Source organism: Triturus cristatus, chromosome 1_1 (genome assembly GCF_964204655.1).
Source record: "Triturus cristatus chromosome 1_1, aTriCri1.1, whole genome shotgun sequence".
In the NCBI taxonomy this organism is placed as follows: Eukaryota; Metazoa; Chordata; class Amphibia; order Caudata; family Salamandridae; genus Triturus; species Triturus cristatus.
The window spans coordinates 131,346,342-131,362,559 of NC_140579.1; the positions used below are offsets into that span (position 1 = coordinate 131,346,342).

Below are 16,218 nucleotides of genomic sequence, written 5' to 3' on the forward strand. Positions count from 1 at the left end.
AGAAGGGCTTATGTAACTACTCATCAGCGCAATCCTGGCATAAACATGCAAATGTTGAATATATATGACTCCCTTAGGCATGTTGAAAATACGTTATCTCCTGTTGCATCCTGTGCCCCAGTGTAAACTGGAAATACTTAATAAAGTTGAAAAAAATAAGAAGCGGCATTGATACCTCGAGTAGAGTAATCGTTTTTGCGCAGAGTAGTGTCATTACCAGATTTGGGGATTACACAAATCTTTTTTTATACAAGTCAAAAAGTTTAGGTCCAAGGACTTTAGAAAATTGTGAATTACACTGGCTGGAAAACCACCAGAGCAGATGATTTTGTACAATTCAAAGATGCATTGGACAAGATTATTTTCTCTGAAGTAATGCCATGATCTAAACAAGTCAAGTCAGCAGTGGGATAATTGAGTACATCTGGTGTTTCTGAGGTAAAACAATTATACTTTAATGTCTTACTACTTTTAGCCCTGCTTAAGATCTTTTCCTCAGATCTTTTCTTTTCTTTAAAATTGATAATATTTCTAAAGAAAGCTTTGTTAGTTCACCAAATATATGTAACTGAAGAACCCAAGGATCAATTCAATGCCCATAAATTCTGACGGGAACAACGGCTAGTCAATACAAATACGGAGTGTCAAATAAAAGGGAATTGTTAAATCTCCAACTGTTACAACCGGTCATAAAAGGCAAAATACCAGAAAAAACTGGTTTGCGATCTGAAGTAAAAGATTGAACCTTAGATACTTTTTGAAGACAAATAAAATAGCCATCTTAAATATTTCTAATGGGGTCTGCTTCAAGAGATGTTAGGAGGAGTGAGGGTCGAAATGACATGAGTTCACAATCTCCCAACATGCGCTGAGCAACAAGATAGTCAGGGGCGGCCAGCACAGCTCGCGGGTGGGGGAGCGTGCACGGGGGGGGGGGGGATGTTGGGGTTGCTCGCACGCTGCTTTTAAAAAAAGCACCTTGACGCTGCTGGATCCGGCTCGGCTGTGTCCGACTCCAGGTCGGAACAGGAAGCATGCAGCCAGGCTCCCACCCCTAAGCCAATCACAATGCTCCAATGAAGTGTTGTGATTGGTATGATCACCGTGACACGGTGCTCAACCAGGGGCTGGAGGGGTGGGCATGTTCTCCATGCAGGCTGTAAGGCAGCCTGTATGGAGAACAGGGGAGTGCGCATGACTGGTTTGGGCGGCCCGAGAGGGCCGATTAAACAGTCATTGCACACAGGAGTGTCTACCACTCCTCCCATGCATCTCTGCCCCGCACCCACACGCACTGCCGCAGCAGGAGAAAAAAATAGAATGATAATGACATTCCGTTATTATCATTTTATTTTTTCCTTTCTTTGCTGCTCCTGGCAGTGGGGCGACGCTCCTCCGCCTTAGTGGAGGAACCTCCAATGAAGATAGTCTGAATAGGTGACCGACCTACAGGAAGCTCTAGGGTTTAACCTGGCACTGGCTCCATGGAGATCCAATTCTCCTGACCTTCATCGTAAATGACCTCTCGAAGCCCCAGCATCACTGACTATAGTAATAACTACAAACCTCTTACCGGGTCTGTGCACTTGAACACGTTCAGCCGCAGTGACTATCACTGATAAATGAAAATGTGGCTTTGGCAAATCTTTCCTTGGAATGTCATGATGCTTGATAAAGATGGAGAGATAAATGCAAAGCACACCAAGATATCAAGATAAATAGTTACTGAATTAATTATCTTTATTTATCTCAAATACACTCACAGGTTGATTCCTGGAGACACTCCACATCTCACTAAAAGCCCCATTAAAAAACAGTTGAGAAACAGATCGAGCAATCAGCAGATCACAAGCTTGATTTAATGCAAGGTTATTGAACATTCCACATTAATTTACTGCTAAGAATATAGTGCAAAGACACAAAAAACAATGATCTCATCACACAATGATCAGCAACAGACAAACCCATTCAGTATGACACTCCCCTGCCCCATTCCCCTTTTCGATGGCATCTGATCCAGGGGCTCTGATCTACAACAACAACAAAAATTCTCTCATATTTGAATACCATCCACTCTTCCTATGGATGCATGATCCCACCCCTATCAAATCTGTACATGGATGCATGGTCCTAAATCTATTCCCTCATTAGGAGGCATACTTCCAACTCCATCCACTCTGCATGTGGTATGCACGGTTCAAACAGTATCCCCTCCACATACAGATGTGCAGTTCCCCTATGACTGCACAGTCCCCAACAGCACCCGCTCTAAATACAGCTGTAACACTATACATGCTTTATACGTTGCATGCTCCCAACACCATCTACTCTACATAGATGTACAGCCCCAACACTGTCCACTCTGCACATAGAGGTCTGGGTCTGACACTATACTCTGTGCATAAAGATGTATTCCTCCGGCATTATTGAAATATGGAAATGAATGTATGGCTTCGACACTGTACACCCTGATCACAGATGTACAGCTCTGATGCTATCCATTGTACATAAAGATGTGTGGCTCTGGCACCATCGAACCATGAAAATGGATGCATGGCTTTAAACCTATCCACCCTGCAGGCAGATGTATATGTGCCATGTAGATGGTTGCACATACACACGAGTGACCATCCCCCATGTTTAGGCTGGTTCTGTACAGGGAGTGCAAAAACATACAGAGCACCTGGCACAAATGTTCTAAGCGTTGAGATGTTTTTGCATGTTTAAATAACCCCATAAAAGCGAGCATTTAGGGAAAACTACCTGTCTAATTCTAGCACAAAATGAATACACTTACACTATTTTCTGCTATTCATCTTGTTATGTGCAGAGTTCTCCGCTAGGACTGTAGAATCTCCAAAGTCATAAACTATTAACTCTGAGTTTGTGAATAGCAACAAAATTGTAAGCGTATACAAAAGTGTAAGTTTACCTTTGTGAACCAGGCCCTGTCAGCCATTAACTCGTCAGATAAGCCAACACCAAGGCGCACTCCATTTTCTGGGGACTTTGTTTTAGCCTTTGCCAAATTTTACAACTTCCTCAAAGTCATTCTGGACCCCAACGAGAGTGTCCTGTGACCCCTGAAACGCTGACTACAGCTGGTTTATTGATGACATCTGTATCCAAATAGCTGCTAAAACTGGGCAAGAAGCCTTACAACAAGGGTGTCACCACTCACAGTTCACCATCTGTAAAACCCTCCAGTCTCAGTACTCAAAGACCTCTACAAGGTAGAGGAATTTGATGCACACAAGGGTGAAGGGAATTGTGAGATATAAAGGGAGAGCTGATGCTTCTTAAACGTGATACATGAACTTGGTTATAGAAATATAAAGTCAAAATCATAAGATATTACGGTTTATTAAGTCACAAAAGTGTCTGAAAATTCAAGAATTAAATGCCTACACTTTAAACTAAAAGTAAGAACGATCTGTTATTTCAAAGTATATTACTCCCAGGCAAAATAGATAAAAATAATATTTTCCTCTGTTCAAACAATCTCAGGATTTCAATTAGGATCTTCCCTCCACCACCATTGTAGGATCAAAGGCACAATTCTAATAATAAAGTTGAAGTTCCTATGGAAGCCAGAAGAGGGCGACTGAGGCAAGCGCTCCGGCTCAAGAAGGATCAGCGCTGCTGCCGCCTCATTCAGGAGCGGAAGATAGTGGACGTCCAGAGGTGGATTCCTCGTCTCTGTCAAAGGATGTTCTCTCCCTGCTGAAGATGCGGATGGGAGACTCTAACCACAGGTCTTGGATCTGTAACAGAAAGACTGAAGATCAGATGTTTCTTTGGTGAGAGCCCCAGCCTCAGCCAGAGGACAGATTATAAGTAACAGTGCAGAACAAACATGAGTATACTGAATATCACTGAAAATCATTGCCTTCCTGCTCTACTTTGTACTCTGCGTTGAGCCTCCCAGGGATGCTGCGAGTAACAAGCATGAACTGATCCATCTGATCACAAAAGCAGCATCCGAGTAAACAATAATAACAGGTGATTTCCTTCTTGAACAGCGCACCAACCCTAAAGGTCTGTTGCACTTTTGAGTAAGTTTACACTTTTGAATAAGTTTACACTTTTGAGTAAGTTTACACTTTTGAGTAAGTTTACACTTTTGAATAAGTTTACACTTTTGAGTAAGTTTACACTTTTGAGTAAGTTTAGACATGCCTGAGTAAGTTTACTTCTTTTCAGTATTCACAAACTCAGAGCCCGATTCACAATCTGCACTTCGTAGTACATTATAAAGTACTACAAAACATACTACAAATAGCAATTCACAAACTATGTTTGGAGTTTTTTGACTCTGCACTGCCTATGTGCACGGTTCTACACCAACTGTGAAGTCTCTGCACATGTACGTATATGTTTTAATAGTAAATTGGGAGGGACTGGAGTGAATGGGTGGGAAAAGAGTATGGCTTACTTCTTAAGGAGATGGGGATAGTGAGAAGTGAGCAGAATTTACCCCACGGGGCGCGAGATGCCAAAGTATGGCCAAAGGGGTGGCTTGCAAATTGGAAGTGTTCAACACAAACCGCAGGTAACAACTGTAGGACTACAAGACTGGTGCATGAAAATACATGTCCTGCAAGTCCAGAGACACCGTCCGGTCTCCACAGACCAGAAAAGAAAGAATCTGAGAAGAATGAGCATTCTGGATTTCTCTCCCTCCAGAACGGTACTCAGTGGGCAGAGGTCCAATATAAGCCTGAGGCCTCAGTCTTTCTTCAAAATGAAGAAGCAGCGTGAATAACACCCCTTCTCTTTCGCGGAGTCCGGCACCCGCTCAATGACACCTTTAGTGAGGAGATGTTTGACTTTATGGAACAAGATTGCAGAGTGATCCTTTGAAAGCTGCTCTGGTGTTGGGAGAAGATGGGCAGGGGAGGAAATAAAAGGCAGGGTGGTGCCCTTTTAGATAATTTGCAAGACCCACTTGTCTGAGGTGAGGAATCTCCAGCCGGGCAGAAAATCCTGACTCATAATAGCTGGGCATGTGCCTTCGAGGGCAACCTAAAGCAGCCTGGTAGATGCTGCAGCAGGGGGGAGAAGCTGGAGGATTGCTGCTCTTGCTGGGGTAACGGCCTCGGACTCCACCACATCCTCTGCCTGAAAAGGATTGCCCCTATCCACCACGACAGGATGTGACGGCTGGCATCGTCTAACAGCTAGGCCCTGGCATAGCCTCTGAGATTTCTCTGCTGTTGGTGAAACTGTTTGGCTGGATATAAGAGCCCCAAAGATCGTGTTGAGGAACGACTATCTGAATTATACTCATGCCAAAACAGCTTTCTCTCAAACAACAGAGACGCATCAAAAGACATATCCATTAGGGGCGTTGTACATCTCCTGAAAACCTGGTTGATCTCGCTGGGGTGCGCCTTATAAGTAGGGCTACCTGTTTTCCGTTTTAACAAAGATAAATACAGACAGAAAACAATGTGTTTTCCGTCTGCGTCTATTTTTAAAAATGGATAAATACCGAAAATGTTTCATGAATTTAGCCCAACAGCTGAGCAGATGGACAGCATGGAAAATTAAAAAACGGGATGACATTTCTTTAAATAACTGCATTTGTCAACATACATTTATGGTATAATGCTAATATTTGCCAGTGGATGTACTGTTCTGTAATATTTTCCAACTTAAATAGCTAAAACACGACAGACATCAAAGTATGAGTGCACGTCTATCATTTAAATACATATGGAAATGTACAGTTTTACAACTACATTTATACGCAAAACACAAACTAAATATGGATAAATACATATAAAATGGCCAAAAATTAAATATGGATGAATACAGATAGAAATGTTAAAAAAATAAATACCATAAAACTGAGAGCCCTGCCTAAAAGCAAGACACTGGTGCCAACAACTTTACCTATGCAGCCTGCAGTGTCCAGGCTGGCATGCAGATCATACTAGGTCGCAACCTGGCCATCTTGTATCACAGTGGCCAACTAAGTCCTGAGGTCTTCTGGACAGCCTGTAAGATCTTGCTGGGCAGGTCCCACAAAGCATGGATGTACCCACCCAAGAAGCTTACTGTGTTGAGAGCTCTGAGGGCAAAGATGGTCTAGAAGAACCTGTTCTCTCCAAAAGCATCAATTAGGGTTCACTCTATTCGGAGGATTGGTCAGAAAATTCTTTGGGTTCACCTTAATGGTTGGTGCCTGAACTACCCAGGTGTTCTAATGTAGTATGTTTATTCAGGAAATCTGGATCACTGGAGGTCAGCCAATGTCGCCTAGCTGCAGGCCGACTACCTGGAGCTTAGTCGATCTCACCAACAGCGTACCTGTAAGTGCTTCATTGAATGGGAGCAGTGGCTCAGACGAGGCCAGCACAGGTTGGAGGATTTCAGTTATTCCGCCCTTTGTTCCACTACTGCAAGTCTAGTACTTCTGCCTTTCATTCCACTACTATACGTCTAGTACTTCCACCCTTCGTTCCACTACTGCAAGTCTAGTATTTCCACCCTTCGTTCCACTGCTACAAGTCCACTACTTCCCTGCTTCCTTCCACTGCTGCAAGTCTAGTACTTCCACCCTTCGTTCCACTGCTGCAAGTCTAGTACTTGCATTCTTTGTTCCACTGCTGCAAGTCTAGTACTTCCGCCCTTCGTTCCACTACTGCAAGTCTAGTACTTCCGCCCCTTCGTTCCACTGCTGCAAGTCTAGTACTTCTGCCCTTCGTTCCACTACTACAAGTCTAGTACTTCTGCCCTTCGCTCCAGTACTGCAAGTCTAGTACTTCTGTCCTTTGTACCACTACTGTGGGTCTAGTACTTCCGCTTTTCGTTCCACTACTACAAGTCTAGTACTTCCGCCCTTTGTTCCACTACTGCAAGTCTAGTATTTCCGCCTAGTACTTCTGCCCTTCGTTCCACTACTGCAATTCCAGTACTTCTGCCCTTCGCTCCCCTACTGCAAGTCTGGTACTTCTGCCCTTTATACTACTATAAGTCAAGCACTTCTGCTCTTCGTTCAACTACTTCAAGTGAAGTACTTCTGCCCTTCTTTCCACTACTGCAAGTCTGGTACTTCTGCCCTTTGTAACACTACTGCAGGTCTAGTACTTCCGCCCTTCGTTTCACTACTGCAAGTCTGGTATTTCTGCTTTTCGTTCCACTACTGCAAGTCTAGTACTTCCACACTTTGTTCTACTACTGCAAGTCTAGTACTTCTGCCCTTTGTTCCACTACTACAAGTATTGTGCTTCTGATCTTTGTACCATTACTGCAAGTCTAGTATTTCTGCCCTTTGTACCACTACTGTGGGTCTAGTACTTCCGCCCTTATTTCCACTACTACAAGTCTAGTACTTCCGCCCTTCGTTTCACTACTGCAAGTCTAGTACTTTCACACTTGGTTCCACTACTGCAAGTCTATTTCTTTCCCCCTTCGTTCCACTACTGCAAGTCTAGTACTTCTGCCCTTCGTTCTACTACTGCAAGTCTAGTAGTTCCACCTATTACTTCCACCCTTTGAACCACTACTGCAAGTCTGCTACTTCCCCCCTTCGTTCCACTGCTGCAAGTCTAGTACTTCCGCCCTTTGTTCCACTACTGCAAGTCTAGTATTTCCACCCCTTAATTCCACTGCTGCAAGTCTAGTCCTTCCGCCCTTTGTTCCACTCCTGTATGTCTAGTACTTTCCCCCTTCGTTCCACTGCTGCAAGTCTAGTACTTCTGCCCTTTGTTCCACTACTGTATGTCTAGTACTTCCGCCCTTTGTTCAACTACTGCAAGTCTAGTACTTCCCCCTTTTGTTCCACTGCTGCAAGTCTAGTACTGCGGGCCCTTTGTTCCACTACTGTATGTCTAGTACTTCCGCCCTTTGTTCCACTACTGCAAGTCTAGTACTTCCACCCTTTGTTCCACTACTGTATGTCTAATACTTCCGCCCTGTGTTCCACTACTGCAAGTCCAGTACTTCCCCCCTTCGTTCCACTGCTGCAAGTCTAGTACTTCCGCCCTTTGTTCCACTACTGCAAGTCTAGTACTTCCGCCCTTCGTTCCACTACTGCAAGTCTAGTACTTCCGCCCTTTGCTCCACTACTGTATGTCTAATACATTTCGCCCTCTGTTCCACTACTGCAAGTCCAGTACTTCCCCCCTTCGTTCCACTGCTGCAAGTCTAGTACTTCCGCCCTTTGTTCCACTGTATGTCTAATACTTCCACCCATTGTTCCACTACTGCAAGTCCAGTACTTCCCCCCTTCGTTCCACGGCTGCAAGTCTAGTACTTCCGCCCTTTGTTCCACTACTGCAAGTCCAGTACTCCCCCCCCCATTTGTTCCACTGCTGTAAGTCTAGTACTTCCGCCCTTTGTTCCACTACTGCAAGTCGAGTACTTCCCCCCTTCGTTCCACTGCTGCATGTCTAGTACTTCCACCCTTTGTTTCACTACTGCAAGTCTAGTACTTCCGCCCTTCGTTCCACTACTGCAAGTCTAGTACTTCCGCCCTTTGTTCCACTACTGCAAGTCTAGTACTTCCCCCTTCATTCCACTGCTGCAAGTCTAGTACTTCCCCCCTTCGTTCCACTGCTGCAAGTCTAGTACTTCCACCCTCTGTTCCACTACTCCAAGTCCAGTACTTCCGCCCTTCGTTCCACTACTACAAGTCTAGTACTTCCCCCCCTTTGTTCCACTGCTGCAAGTCTAGTACTTCCCCCCTTCATTCCACTGCTGCAAGTCTAGTACTTCCGCCCTCTGTTCCACTACTGCAAGTCTAGTACTTCCCCCCTTCGTTCCACTGCTGCAAGTCTAGTACTTCCGCCCTTCGTTCCACTACTACAAGTCCAGTACTTCTGCCCTTCGTTCCAGATCTGTTTCAGGGGATGCATCAGCCCCACTGGCATTGTGTAAGTCTAATAATGAGCCATCATTAGTGGAATGATGGGTAAGTAACTTATACCTCTCCTCATCATATTCGGTGTCATGAGAAGCTTGAGGTGATTTCCTAAACTGCATCAGAATCGGATCCAAAGAAAGCTTCTAGCCTTGGGTAGTGCTGGCGTTCTGGCAGAGGTCTGGGATTGGTGTTGGCTGAAGAATGATCGGCTGAACCGGTTATCTCATAGAGTGGAGAGGGCTCACGTTGGCTCGAGGTCAGAGATTGGACTCAAGCGTCTGGATACCCTCTCGGGTGATTAGCTGCGCTAGACAATTTGACTGATTAATTCAATCAATCAGGATTTATAAAGCGCAGCAAATCACCCGTGAGGGTCTCAAGGGGCTGGAGTTGCTAGCTGCTTCGTGGTGCTCTGTTCATAATCATCAATCAGGATTTATAAAGCGTGGCTCAATTGATTGATCTTGGCCCCGATTGAGCATTGGCATGGAAAGCACTGAACCTTTGTGTCAGAGTAGAAATCTGCACTAACATCGGAGCAGACCCAGGAATAGGTCTGTAGGGGGTAGATTGGGACAGACCCGCTGGCAGATGCGAGACTGGGGACCCCTGTGACTCTGCGGGGCCCGAAGCCATGCCAGAAAGAGTTTAAACTAGTGAGTGCATGAAAGATGTGCAGCATGGCTTCTTTGAAAGACACTCTTTGCTGCAGTGTCATTGATGCCCAGGGACGCATCTGGACCAACTTCAGGACCAGGCCACATTCTGGCAACATCCGAGGGTTGAGATCGTTGGCTTGAATCCCTCACGCCTCCTCAGTGGGCATCGAATGGTGGGATGAGCTCGAGTCCAGCATAATGGCACCTCCTCGACTAAATCCTAACCAGAAGACTTCAGTCAGGAGCTGGACTTTCCACAGGAACAGCCTCGTGACTGGGACCGCAGGTGGCTCCGTGACTTGCAAAGGGAGCGAGGTTTGTGCGTTGACCACGATCTCTTATGTTTAGATGACAGAGAGCTTCCCCTCTCATTCTTGAATCAGTTTTGGGTGCATAAAGGCACTTATTGCCGAATTCGAGTCGTGAATGAAACCTAAGCACAACTAGCGTACATCACGTGGCGCCATGACAGACATCTGCTTACTGCAATCTCAGCATGGTTGAAATCATGAAGCTTTTGGGAAAGGGGCAATTTCCCTAGCACACGGTCATTATAAGAATTTGAAATTTGCAGGCGACTGACAGAGTGGAGCAAGGCCCTCCACAACTGCGCTGAAAGGAGTAGAAAGAAAGGAACTGACATCAGCACACAGGGGTGGCATTTATATGCAGCTTCACTCGATCACTTCCATGGCAGTTCAGCGCCACCTACTGGTGTGCAGGAACATTCATGGAAAACGCCTCATGCTCTAGTCTGGTGCCTGGTGGATATAGTAAAGGTGTGGAATCTGTGTGTGAGAAGCTGGCCTGATGTATGCTGTCCACTAGTTATAGTGGGCACCCTGTATCAGTCCAAACAACCCCTTATTGGTTATAGGTTAAAGACAACCTTTATTGAAAGCTATCCTAGTGGTAGCTATGGAGAGCAATCTTCAGGCTAAGTCTTGAAGGAATGTAAAGCAGCTTGGTTTACCAGTCTATAATCTCTTGAATGACCAAATGAAAGGACAACCACACCAGGTATATATATATAAAATATATGTATTTATTACTAAACACACCCTCCTAGTCTCTTTATGAGACTAGAGGTCAAAACACATAAGTTACACTTCAATAATCACCGTAAAATAGCACAAATACACGTCAGGCTCTAGGGGCGAGCCAAACATATACTAAAATAGTGGTATAAGAACCACGACTTAACTAGACACAAGGCCTAGAGCCTGTAGAATCGTTGGGACCCCAAGGAGCCACCCAAGGTAGTGACACAGGGGACCAACGGGGCCGTGTGCAGTGTATGAACACAGCCGCCAGCTCCCGTTAGCTTCTATGGGGAAAGTCGCGGTTAGATTTTTAGAGATCAGGGACACTTAGAAATGAGTCAGAACCAAACCCTTTTGGACTTAGAAAGTTCTATGACTAACACCCACGGGAGCACCGGAGTACTCGTGTTACCTCACCCAGGGAAGCCGGGTGCATAGGTGTCTTTTGGTGTCGGGTCGCGTCGTCGATTTTAATGGGAGCTGGTGAAGAAGTGCTGCTGCCGTGAAGATGCGAAGTGTCCGAAGAGATCCAAGCCTGGATCGAAGATGAGAAGAACCTGAAAGCAGATGAACAGATGCCCACCGATGTCGGGTGATTTCAGGTGCAGAAGGTGAAGCTTGACTCTTCAGCCACGAGGACCAGGAGGCGTCGAGGCTGACCAGGAGCTGGATTCGAGCTGTCCCACGATGGCAACCCAAGCAGAAACAAGAAAGATGCTTTGGTGCAGACCAGCAAGGTCTGAGGGACTCACCACTTGGTAGGGAGTCGGGGCACGTCTGGAGCAACCAGGAAAGGCCAAGGAAATTCAAAGTTACCCCCACAGGGACCCACCAGTCAACGGACCAGGGATCGCGAAGGGACCTCAAGACGAAAAACAAAATGGTGGCCCACGGGTCACTCAGGGTGACTAGGCCGACAAACTTCGTGGATTCAGTGCTCGAGGTGGGGGCTACAAGTCAGCCCAAGCACGACTTCAGGAGATGTCAAGAAGTCTATGCACTTGTAAAAGTGCACGGTGACCAGGAGTTCTGGTTCCACGCTACTCACGAGGGCTGCGGGTCTCAGCTTTGCTGGGGACTCGGGTCGGCCTCTGAGATGTCTGGAAATCCTCTTCCTGGGATGCAAATATTTCGGAGTCCGGCGGGCACTTCGGAAATGCAGACCGGCAAATTGCTTCGTTGGTGCCTGCCAAGCAGGGGAGTCATTCCTTGACCCCAAGGGAGATTTCATCAGTCCTCTGGTCTTTAGCAGAGCATCGAAGGTCCAGGATTTGGCTTCAGAGTTTCGTCCAGGGTAATCTAAAGTTCTGGTTACAGAGGTTCCTTACTTATACCTAAGGAAGGGGTTGGACTAGCTCTGGGGACCCACCTATGGGAGGGTTTGGAAAGAGGGGGGGCTACACCCATTTCCTTTGTCCAGTTTCACGCCAGAGCAGGGGCTGGAAGCCCCTGAACCGGTTTGAGCTGAACTAGACACAGGGACACCAAATGTGCCCCCAGTGCAGGACTTCAAAGCACTCAGAGAGTGCTCCCTCCCAGCCCCAATACACATAAACCTGTCTGGGAGGTGGTTGCTGTCAGAGCCCCCCAAGTCTTACCTTCCACTTGAGAGGCGATCCTGCGGAGGCGAAAAGAACTACCACCCCCGTCTCCCACCTCACCCTAGTAGGGTGTGAATACTGACTAGGACAGAGTGGGTACCAGGGGTAGAAGCCAGATAGGAGCAAGTCAAGAAGACTTCCTCGACACCGGGCTGTGTGGGGAAAAGAAGGGAACACGATTATCTCACTGTAGTCCCCACCTCTCCACCACTCTGTGTAGTACCAGCCCACTGACCATGGGATTACCTTGTGGGGGGGTTGTGTGGCTTTTATCCGTGGAACGTGGCTCCAGCACCCCAGTTCCAGTGCTTAAGAGTGGACCCCAAATCGGCGTACTGGAAGTACTTCAGCGGGTGTGCACAAAAAATGAGTAAAATAAAACCAGCGCTCCTTCGCAAATAATAATATAGGCCTTCTGTGCAGCTACCCCACACACTCCTGTGTGTCGTGGCTAGGAACAGGGAATAGAACTTCCCCGAAGGTGATGCAGGCTTGCAAAACGCCTGCACAGGGTTAAAAATCCGGCCAGTTAGGAAGAGAACAAAAAATCATCAAACCAGCGCTCCTGCGCAAATTATAAAAGAAGCAGTGAGGAACCCAGCCCGCCGTACACACGCCGGTGCGCAGTGCCTGGAGTGCTGGACAAGGATATACGGGGGCACCACTGGTGCGAGGCGGACAGAAGGCAGCCGTCCCAATGGCCACTAAGAACACCTTGCATGAAACGATACCTGTGTGGGCAGTAGTCCGGAGCTGCGTCTCCTCGTCGGCGGCGTTGGCGAGAATCCAAAGCGCTGGTGCAGCCGGAGTTCCCGGCTGTTAAGCGCGTCCGCCCGGAAGTGAGTCAGTCTGACTTCCGCTTCCGCCTCTTGGTGTCTAGACCGTAACCCGAATCCCTTCGGGTAGCGGTGCCGCACTCGAGATCATGACAGTTGCACCTCCCTGTGACAGGAAACCTATTGTCCAGGCCTCCCCTGCCGGAGTTTCGGTCAGCAGTAGGAGGCCAGACTTGTGTCTGTGGCTGCAGCATCCATTTTGTGGTGCCAGGGCTCTATTAAGTTTTTTCAGGAAAATGGGCTGCATTTAAAAAAAAAAACTGCTTTATTTAAAAGCAGGCCCAGCAGGCCACCTTACCTGGGAGGGCTTGCCATTCCCAATGGGCTTGCAAATTGCGCGAGCCTCATTAATATTCATGAGCCTCACAATTTGCGACCCCATTGGGAATTGCAAACAGAGTTAAACACACTGTTGTACATGCAAAATAGCGCCTCACAATTTGCTAGGCGCTATTTTGCGTGTTGTACATCTGGCCCTATGTTACTTACCCAGTAAGCATCTGTTCTTGGCATGTAGAGCTGTAGATTTACATGCTTTGCATACTCCTGCCATCTAGTGTTGGGTCCAGATGTTTGCAAGTTGTTTTTCTTCAAAGAAGTCTTTCCAGTCACGAGGCAAGGTGACTCTTCCTTCGGGGATAGTGCGCATGGGCATCAACTCCATGTGATTATTTTACCGCAAGAGGGTGAGAATGGAGTAAGTGAGTGTAGTATAGAAATGTCCATGCATGTGTAATGTAAATAATGAGAACTGCAACAACTACAGGTGTCCGGGAAGAGTGGAGAGCGCATGTGAATCTACAGCTCTACATGCCAAGCACAGATGCTTACTGGGTAAGTAACATAATCCTTTCAAGGCATGTGTGCTGTAGATACACATGCTTTGCATAGATTATAGAGCAGTATTCTCCCAAAGCGGTGGTTAACCACTAGATTTCACAGTTGTCTGAAAAAGTGTCTTTAGCACGGCTTGTCCTACATTGGCTCGTTGGCGTTGGCGTGCTAACACATCCGCACAATAGTGTTTGACCATGTTGCTACCTTACAGATGTCAGGAATATTACCTTAATAGGCCATAGATGCCCCTACTTTGCGAGTAGAATGCGTTTTAGAGGGTATAGATAAAAGTTCTTTTAGCTTTTGCATAGCAAGTTTGAGTGCATTTAACAATCCATCTTGAAATGCCACATTTAGGGATAGGATTGCCTTTGTGAGGTTGAGCAAATGAAGCAAACAGTTGCTTTGTTTACGAAAATCTTTTGTCCTTTCGATATAGTACAATAACACTCTTCTGACATCTAGTTTGTGATGAGCTCATTCTGCTACGGAATCAGGTTGAGGGAAGAACACAGGTAACTCAACTGATTGGTTAAGATAAAAAGCAAACTACTTTAGGGAAGAATTTTGGATTGGTACGAAGAACCACCCAATCTTTATGAAGTTGAAAGAAGGGTTCTTCTAAGGTTAATGCCTGTAGCTCACCAACTCTCCTTCATGAAGTGATTGTAATGAGGAAGGCAACCTTCCATGAAAGGAACTGTAAAGGACAATTGTATAATGGTTCAAAGAGTGGGAACATGAGTCTTGGTATTACTCTCTTTAAGCCCTCCATAAAGGCTTTAATCACAGGAACTTTATAAATGGATAAATGCTGTCTGTTTTCCAAATATGCAGCCACTGCTGCAAGGTGCAATTGAATAGATGTGTAGGCTTGACCAGTTTGCTGTAGGTGCAGAAGGTAACAAATAATGTTTTGAACAGAAGCATCCAGAGGATTCATTTTGTTGTTATCACAATAAATAACAAATCGTTTCCATATTGCTGCATAACAAGCTCTGGTAGTAGGCTTTCTTGCTTCTCTAAGAATAGTCATACAGTTTGGTGGCAAATGTAAGTATGCAAACTCTATGACCTCAGGAGCCAAATTGCTAAGTGACCTTTTTGTGGTTTGGGTGCCTGATTTCTACACGGTTCTGAGGGAGAAGGCTAGAATTGAGATGCAGCTTTTGATGTGGAACCACTGATAGCTCTAAGAGTGTGTTGTACCACGGTTGACGGGCCCATCTGGGAGCTACCAGAATCAGTGTGAGCGATGTTTGTCTGAGCTTCCGAACCAGAAACGGAAGGAGTGGGAGAGGAGGAAAAGCGTAGGCAAATATCCCTGACCAGTTCATCCATAGGGCATTGCCCTTTGAGAGCGGGTGTGGGAACATGGAGCTGAAGTTTGGGCATTTTGAGTTGTCCACTGTGGTGAACAGATCTATTTGAGGATATCTCCATTGTTGAAAGTATGGGAGGAAAACTTGGGGATGAAGTTCCCACTCGTGTATTTGCTGTCTTCTTCTGCTGAGGAGGTTGGCAATTTGAATTTTCACACCTGGGAGGTGTTCTGCTAGCAGATACATCCTGTGTTGGATTGCCCAACTCCAAATGATCTTAGAGAGGCGTGACAGTTGAAGAGAATGTGTCCACCCTGTTTTTGTACATAGTACGAGGCTGTCATATTGTCTGTGAGGACTAGGACAACTTTGCTTATCAGATGAGATTGAAAAGCTTTCAGCGCTAGATATACTGGTAGAAGCTCTAGATAGTTTATGTGGAGATGTTTGTGCTTGTTGTCCCATAGACCCTGAATGGTATAATCGTGGAGATGGGCTCCCCAGCCTGACAGATGCGCCTGCTGTTAGCACGATCTGTGGAATTCGGTCTATGAAGGGCCGCACTTTTGATACATTTTGTGTGTTCCACCACTGCAGCGAGTGATGGGTGCTGCCATCTACCAACACTAGATCTGTTAATTGACCCTGTGACTGATTCCACTGACATGCTAAGCATTCTTGTACAGGACGCATGTGAAGTCTTGCATGAGGCACTACTGCAATGCATGATGCCATCATTCCGAGCAGTTGTATGAAGGTTTTGGCTGGTAACATTCGGTTGGCCTGAAACTAAACTAACAGAGTTTGAATATTGCCAATTCTTGCTGGGAGAGGCTAGAGCTGTGTGAGTGTTGAGAGTCACTCCCAGATAGGAGATGAGCTGCCACTACTGCTAGACATTTTGTGAAGACTCTGGGAGCAGTAATTTCTTCATAAAGGAGTACTTTGAACTGATAGTGGTTTCCTGCTATCACACATCTGTGATATTTGCGATGAGCTGGATGAATTATAATGTGAAAGTATGCATCTTTTAAGTCCAAAGTGTGGA

General features: G+C 46.1%; 1 protein-coding gene across 4 annotated transcripts in view; it reads right to left on the reverse strand.

Moving 5' to 3' along the window:
- Positions 1 to 1,722: 1,722 nt before the first annotated feature.
- The window catches only part of LOC146869794 (patr class I histocompatibility antigen, A-2 alpha chain-like), a 144,441-nt gene continuing 129,945 nt past the window's right edge, over positions 1,723 to 16,218 (reverse strand). For all 4 annotated transcript variants that reach the window (XM_085616034.1, XM_085615819.1, XM_085615896.1 and 1 more), the window contains one exon: positions 1,723 to 3,764. The gene's annotated coding sequence lies outside the window, so the exon portion shown is untranslated. The remainder of the gene's footprint in view (positions 3,765 to 16,218) is intronic.